We start from the raw sequence: 7,861 nt of genomic DNA, 5'->3' as shown, positions 1-7,861 counted from the left end.
AGAGAGAGAGAGAGAGAGAGAGAGAGAGAGAGATCTTGAGAAAGATCTCAAATGAAAGCAAAAAAAGAAATAAATAAAAGAAAACTAAAAAAAAAAATGGCTTGTAAAATAGGATAGACAACAACTGACCATTACAAAGCGATTACGTGAATCGCGAGCGTGTCTTTTCTCGATCCAAACAAAATTGATGATTCAAGGGGATATCTCGTAAAGTTCGATCTCAATTATATCTCATAAAGATCGAACTTAATTCTCTTTCTATCTACTTTTTTTTCTTTTCTTTTTTTTTTTTTTCTTTTTTTTTTTTGTTGTTAAAATAATAATAAGAAGCAAAAGAAGAATATGAAGAAAAAGAGAGACAAAAAAGAAGAAAAAATAAAAACACAAACACACAAATAGAATATAATAGAAAATATAATATCTCGTGAGAGATCCTATCGCTTTATTGGTGATATTAATTTTCTTTCGTGATTGTTTCGAGTGCAGTGATCTTCTTTATCGATTGATAAAAAAAAGGATATTTCATCGAGTCTCTGCAATCTGCATTATCAACGATTTCGGTCTAATAGAAGAAATGAGAATTTCTTCTTTATCGACCTACGTATATGGGACACTTGAAATAATTTTGTTATTAAAAATATTATTTAAACGATTGAAATACAATTAGATTATTAAACGATAATGAAAATAATTCGTTTTGTCTTTTCATTACTTTTATAAATTCTTACTCCATCAAATATTATCCTTTGACTAATTATCGTGATAATTATTGACCGATTGACGGTAATTTATCGACCGAGTGATGGTAATTTATAAAAAGATAATTGAAGAGACTCGATCGATACGAACAAAAATATGAAAGAAAGAAAATAAGTGAGATAAATATTATAATTCTAATAAATAATCGTTATTATCTCTCTCTCTCTCTCTCTCTCTCTCTCTCTCTCTCTCTCTCTCTCTCTCTTTCTCTCTCACATACACACATACTCTTTGATTCCCATTAACAAACGATCGATAAGTTATACGAATCGAAATCGTTCCTTTTATGTATCAATTCGAATTACGCTTTTTAAATTACGCAATGTCTCATCTAAATCCATTAAGCGGAAGAAAGATTAGACTGAACGATTCTGTTTAGACATTAAACATTTAACAAAGTTATCTATTAATCGCGACAACCAATTTTTCCTAAGTTCAATTTGAACGACGCGTTAAATTACCTCGTCGAACGATCTAACAACTACATATAATTCACAAATTCATTTGATTTCATCGTCTTTGTTTTCATAGCGTTCGAAATTAACGTTCGAGAGCATTGACATTATAATTATAATAACACGTTGCAAACAAACAACGTGAGTGTATGCATCTATTCATGTATTTACGTATTTACGTATATATGTGCAATATATATAATTTAAATTATCATACAATCGTTCGAACGGAGCGTTCACGTAAATGAACGTTCTCGTTTGTTCAACAATAATAACAAAAAAAAAAAAAAAAAAAAAAATAATAAAATAAAAAAATAAAAAGAATACAAAAAAAGAACAAAAACGAAAAAATAAAAAGAAGAAAGAAAAATACAAAAAAAAATAAGATAATATAATCGAATGATGTATACATATAGAATTTATTCTAATTCATTGATATGGATCGTAACGATATGCTCGAAATTCGACAAAGATACGACGAAGATATGTTTTCATTTTCCCTCTCTCTCTCTCTATCACTCTCTCTCTCACTCTCTCTCACAATCTATATCTCATTCTATCTCTTACTCTCTTTTTATTTCTCTCTCTTTCTCCCTCTCGCTTTCTCCTTCTCTAATATAAAACGCTCGTACGAACGAATTGAAATTTTTCAAAGGAAAAGAAAAGAGAAAAAAAAAAGGAGAAAAGAAGACCAAAAAGAAAAAAAAAAAAGAAAACAGAAAAAAGAAGAAAAGAAAAAATCATAAATTTGATCTATCATTATTCTATATCGTCGATTCATTCTCGCAAACTTATAGATCGACCCTCTCATTCTCTCACTCTCTCTCTCTCTCTCTCTCTCTTTCTTTCTTTTTCTTGCTTTCTCTTTCTATTAATCCTTATCAATTTCATTGATTTCCCACCATCAATATTTCCATCCTTCTTCGTCTCGTATAATCTTTTTTCTTTTCATTGGAAAAGAAAAAGAGAAAAGAGGAAGAAGAAGAAGAAGAAGAAGAAGAAGAAGAAGAAGAAGAAGAAGAAGAAGAAGAAGAGGAAGAGGAAGAAAAAGAAAGGAAGAAACAAACAAGAAAAGAAAAACACACTTTGGTGTTTATTCTCTGATAGAGAGCTCTGATTTCGATCGATTAATAATATCATATCGATTTTCTTGCCTGCTTATTCCTTCTCTCTTCTTTTTCTTCTTCTTCTTCTTCCTTTTTTCTTCTTCCCCTTCATCATCATCATCATCATCATCATCATCATCATCATCATCATCATCATCATCATCATCATCATCATCATCATCATCATCATCATCGTCATAATCATCATCATCATCATTATCATCATCATGGCAGTTTTAGCTAGCTTCCGTGTGTCCGAATTCAAACTTTATCGGAATACATATTTTATTAACTCGCTTATTCGCTAATTCTTCAATCATTCTTAATCCCTCTCTCTCTCTCTCTCTCTCTCTCTCTCTCTCTCTCTCTCTCTCTCTCTTTCATTCTTTCATTCTTTATCATTCTGTCTATCCGTTCGCCATTCGTCCTTCTTTTCATTTTCTTCCTCGATTCATGGAAAATAAATGAACGATAATTTATTAATCGCAAATGACGAGATTCAAGAGAACGAATCGAATTAAATCGAATCTATTTAAATAATCTCGTCGTTCGCTGTGATATGAATTTTCCTGCTAAGATCGATAATCTAGAATTCTTACTTATCTCCCTCTCTCTCTCTCTTTCTCTCTCTCTCTCTCTCTCTCTCTCTTTCTCTATCTTTCTTCCCTACTTATATTCTCTACATATGTATATGCTTTTTTTTTTTTTTTCTTTTTTTTCGTTAATCGCAATTTTCGTAATCTATGAAGACGGCACAAAGCTGAACGGCTAGTGGTAGGTAGATACAAGTATATTACAAGTACAACAAGTACGCCTGAATTATGACAAAGACATCTCGCAATTTACATTCGCGCTAAATTAATAATTATTTTAATCGTTGAAATAATCCAAATGAATTCAAAGGAAAAATAGAGAAAGTATGAAAGAATGAAATTGAAAGAAACAAAACTAAACGAAGGAAAGAAAGAAAGAAAGAAAAAAAAAAGAAGGAGAAAAAAAAAACACACACACACACACACACACACACATACAAAACTACAATGGGAATCTTCTAAGAGTATTCGTTGAAGATTGGGGTTCCCCATCAATATCATTCATAGTTATCGAACGAGGTCCATCCTTTATTGTCCTCACCGAATATGGCAGTGTTTAGAGTTTTATGTTTTTACGAGAGAATAAAATATAAACTAAAGCTCGACACAATATTTATATTAAAGAAAAAAAAAAAAAAAAAAAAAAAAAAAAAAAAACCGTGTAATATATCTCTATATCTCTTATAGAAAGTAGAATTTATATCTAACTCGTCGTTTTCATACGATTTTTCATTGTGTTGACAAAAAAAAATCAAAAAAAGAAAAGGGAAAAAGAAGAGAGAAAAAAGAAATACATATATATATATATATATATATATAATAAATGAAAATTCCAATTGTCAATTATTCTTTCAATTAACGAATAAAACAATAATAAATTTAATCTTTAATATAGATCGTTGTCACGAAATTAATTCGATTATTATTTTATTATTATTAAATGATAACAATAATAATAATAATAATAATAATAATAATAAAAATATTGATAACAATAAAAGTGTATTTTCACACGCGAAAGAAAAAACAATAACCGGGGATATTAAGGAGGAGATTGGAGGGTGGGAGGAAGGGTGGGGAGATTTTGAGTGTGTAGATGCGAGAACGGACCCGATTAAAAATTGTTTAATATCTATGCCAATCGATAATAATAATAATCTATACGCCAACTATTGGAGCTTTTGCCTTTTATATTTTTTCTCCGTCCATTTCTCGAATCGTATTATTTCTTTTTCCCCTCTCTCTCTCTTTCTCTCTCTTTCTCTCTCTTTTCTTTTTTTTTCTCTTTTCTTTTCGTTCACCCCCTGTCGCAACAGCGTTGTAAATACACGAACGTGTCGCGTTGGCGTGCGATTTATCGCGAAATTTATCGTCCCCCAACCATTTCACTCCCACTTTAACCCACCCCACCCCAACCCACTCCACCCTATTTTCGAAACCTCTCGATCGTCGATATGATTCCTCCTCCTCCTCTTTCTCCTTCTCCTCCTCCTCCTCTTCTCTTTCTCTCTCTCTCTCTCTCTCTCCCTCTTTCTTTCTCTTCCTCCCTTTCTCACACACACATACACAGACAGATATATACATACATACATACATACATACATAATATAGGTTCGTTCGAGAAACTCGCAGATAAATTCGTTCGAATCTATCTATCTATCATATCCCTTGTACATGATGTATGTATGTACATGATATATTTTTATGATATGCATATAGAAAGAGAAAAAGAGAGAGAGAGAGAGAGAGAGAGAGAGAGAGAGAGATATGCGTGTATGTATATTACATATGTATACTGTATGTGTATATGTATCTGACAAAGAGATATAAAGAGATATAATCGTAGGTGTATGTACGTACGTATTTATGTATGTGTAAGTATATGTATATAATGTATGTATGTATGTATGTATGTATGTATATATATACTTTCGCAAACACTACTATAATTAATTCTATCTATTATTATTTTTTTTCCCTTCTTCCCTACGCGAATATAATATAATATAAGCGACAGATCCACAGTAGTAGTAATAGCAATAGTAGTAGTAGTAGTAATAGTAGTAGTAGTAATAGTAATAGTAATAGTAGTAATAGTAGTAGTGTCTATGTTGGCTCGGACGAAAGAATCGACGATAAAACACGGCAATAAGATTCGTTCGAACAATGTTTTCTTGAATCCATGGCTAGTGTAAGCATAGAGTACGAAAAATCCGATATGAAACCATATATATATGTAATATATTTTCTAAACAACAACGAGTTTACCCTTGCGTTTCTTTTCTTTCATAGAACATATATACACGTACGTATAACGCGTACACGTACATACATACACACACACCCATATATATATATATATATATATATATATATATATATATATATATGTCGAAGGGAAAATATCAGTAACGTGTAAAATACGTTTCTCGCGAAAAATCGCTACCACTACCATCATCATAGAGAAGAAAGAGGAGAAGGAAATAGCGGAGAGGAGGACGAGGAGGTGAAGGAGAGGATTACATCCCTTATCTTTCTCCCTCCCACCCTGTATGTTTCATACTCGTTCGTGTACATATGTACAATACGTATGTATGTATGTATTTATGTACGAATCTAATACATGGCCTCTTTCATTTTCCTCTACTGTTTCACACAAAATAGATATAGAGAAAACACACCTGTGCTTATTTGATTAGACTAGGGAGTAACGAAAAAAAGATAAAAAAAAAAGAAAAAAGAAAGAAAGAAAAAAAGAAAGACAAGAAAAAGAGAAAAGAAAGAAAAAAGAAAAGAACAAAAAACAAATAAAGAGAGAAAGAGAGAGAGAGAGAGAGAGAGAGAGAGAGAGAGAGTGAGAGAAATAAATAAATAAATAAAAAGAAAAATCGTTTCATCCATCCATCCACCCATACACATACAATCAATAACCACAAGCAGTATCAATCGAATTCTTTATTTCTCTCTCTTTTTCTCTCCCTCTCTCTCTCTCTCTCTCTCTCTTTCTTCTCGTGTTTCTTTCTCTCTAGCACGTAATACTCATCTTGCTCTATCTTGTTTTGAAAGAAGAAAAAGAAAAAAGAACAGCGCATATATGCGTCTAGGATTTCGTCATTTCGAGCATATCATGCGTACAGAAACACGCACATGAACATACTCATGTCAGATGCACTCGCTCATTTACGTACGTATACACGCACGTACGTATTCACACAGACAAACAGACAGACAGACAGACAGACAAACAGACAGACAGACAGACTGACAGACAGACAGACAGACAGACAGACAGATAGACGGACAGACTCATCTGTCATTCGGATATTTAACTGCATTTCAATCGTTTTCTCGATCACGTGTTTTTACACGCATAACGTTCGACGCCACCAGAAAATTTTTAAACCAATCATTTTCCTTCTTTCTATTCCTCTCTCTCTCTCTCTCTCTCTCTTTCTTTTTTCGTCCTTAAATATATCCCTTCTATTTTAGGATTCGTTTTAAAAATTATGTATTATCGAAAGTGAAGAACACACGAATCCTCATTGGAAATTTATCGGAATACTTTTACGACGAAACTTTTTCTTTTTCTTTTTCTTATTCTTATTCTTATTCTTCCTTTCTTCTTCCTTATTTTCCCGTTCTTTTCTTCTTCCTTCTCTTTCTTTCTTTTTTTTTTCTTCTCTCTCTCTCTCTTACGAATCTTTCTTGTATTCTGGTAATATTCTTCATTATAACTGGTGTTGCGTCTCGATGCCACGACGTTAATAAACGACCGACGTTCGATTAAGACTTAAGAGATGAATTATTTTAATTCCTCTCTTATCTTTCATTGGGGAGACGGTGTGGGCACCACCGCTCCTATTCACCCTGCGGGCTCTGGTCCAGGTCTGCCTCTGTAAAAGAAAAAAAGAAAAAATAATTATAATAATAATAATAATAATAATAATGTATATACAATATATACAGGTATATGTCTTGAAATTCGATCGTTATTGAAACTGTTTTTTTTTTTGGTTTTCTTTTTCTTTCTTTTTTTTTTTTTGTATATTTCTCTGGTTTTTTGTTTCTTCGTTTTTTTCCTCTTCTTCTCTTTTTTCTTTTTTTTTCTTTTCTTTTTTTTTTTTTCCTTTCATTTTATTCTTCCTTACAAGGCATAAGAAATAATGACAATTCATTCAATATCGAGGAACAACTTTTAATTGACAAACAGTTTTATAACAATCTCAAAATTATCCTTTTGTCATAGTGATATTGAACGTAATTAATTTTCACGAAGTTTTACACGTGCCCAAGATACTCAAATAACGTTCTGTGTTGATTCTAGACGTTGAAAATGGAAAAAGAAAAAAAAAAGAAAAATTAAACGAAGAGGAAGATAATTATAAAAAAAAAAAAAAAAAAAAAAAAAAAAAAGAAGGAAGAAAGAACAAACAGAAAATTTAGAAAAGCGAATAAAACTTTATAATCAAGTAATTTTAGGAGAGAACAGAGGACTATTTCGAGTTACATTTGTTATATAATACGTATGTACACGATTGTTACCTTTTGTTTTTTATTTTTATTTTCTCGTTTATTTTTTTATTCTTTTTATTGACGACTTTTTATAAACGTTTCAAAAAAAGATATAGAAAATGTCTAGAGGATGGGAGGTAGAGGTTAGGGGTGGTAAAAAAAGAAGAGAAATAAACAAAACAAAAAAAAGGATCTTGTTACTCGTACATACGTACATACAGCTTTACCAAAGTTAAAGCGATGATAATTTTGCGTTTTTTCTTTTTAATAACTAATCCTTTTCACTCACCTACACAAACCATTCGTCCTTTTGGCCGGAGGAGATGTCACTGTAAAAAGAGAAAAAAAATACATTTGTGGAATGAATTCGCTAAAAGGAGGTTAAATTTTTCGATAAAGTTGAATCGAAAAAGAGAGAGACAGAGACAGAGAGAGA

Source organism: Vespa crabro, chromosome 13 (assembly GCF_910589235.1).
Source record: "Vespa crabro chromosome 13, iyVesCrab1.2, whole genome shotgun sequence".
Lineage (NCBI taxonomy): Eukaryota > Metazoa > Arthropoda > Insecta > Hymenoptera > Vespidae > Vespa > Vespa crabro.
Note: the sequence above shows the minus strand (reverse complement) of the source record.